This window comes from Penaeus monodon, chromosome 30, assembly GCF_015228065.2.
Source record: "Penaeus monodon isolate SGIC_2016 chromosome 30, NSTDA_Pmon_1, whole genome shotgun sequence".
Classification (NCBI taxonomy): domain Eukaryota; kingdom Metazoa; phylum Arthropoda; class Malacostraca; order Decapoda; family Penaeidae; genus Penaeus; species Penaeus monodon.
The window spans coordinates 32,631,889-32,632,169 of record NC_051415.1 but is presented as its reverse complement, the minus strand read 5'-3'; positions in this window follow the sequence as shown (position 1 = coordinate 32,632,169).

Below are 281 nucleotides of genomic sequence, written 5' to 3'. Positions count from 1 at the left end.
GCGCGCATAACCAAGCACGCAAGATGTGCACACGAGCAGTTACGAGGCAGCTGGCGCAGGTTGGCACAGTGCCCGCCTGTCCGCTCCATCCTTTGGAAAATTTTTTGTTTATATTGGGACCTTAGTTGTTCATGTTGTTCTGTTTTTAAGGTCTACGTTATGAGTTCATTTCTAAATTGATATATTGGAAGATAAAGGAAAGGCGGGGGAGGAGGGGGGGAGGAGAAAGGGGGAGGGAGAGGGAGGGGAAGAAAGGGGGTGGGGGTGTTGGGCACTGGTTG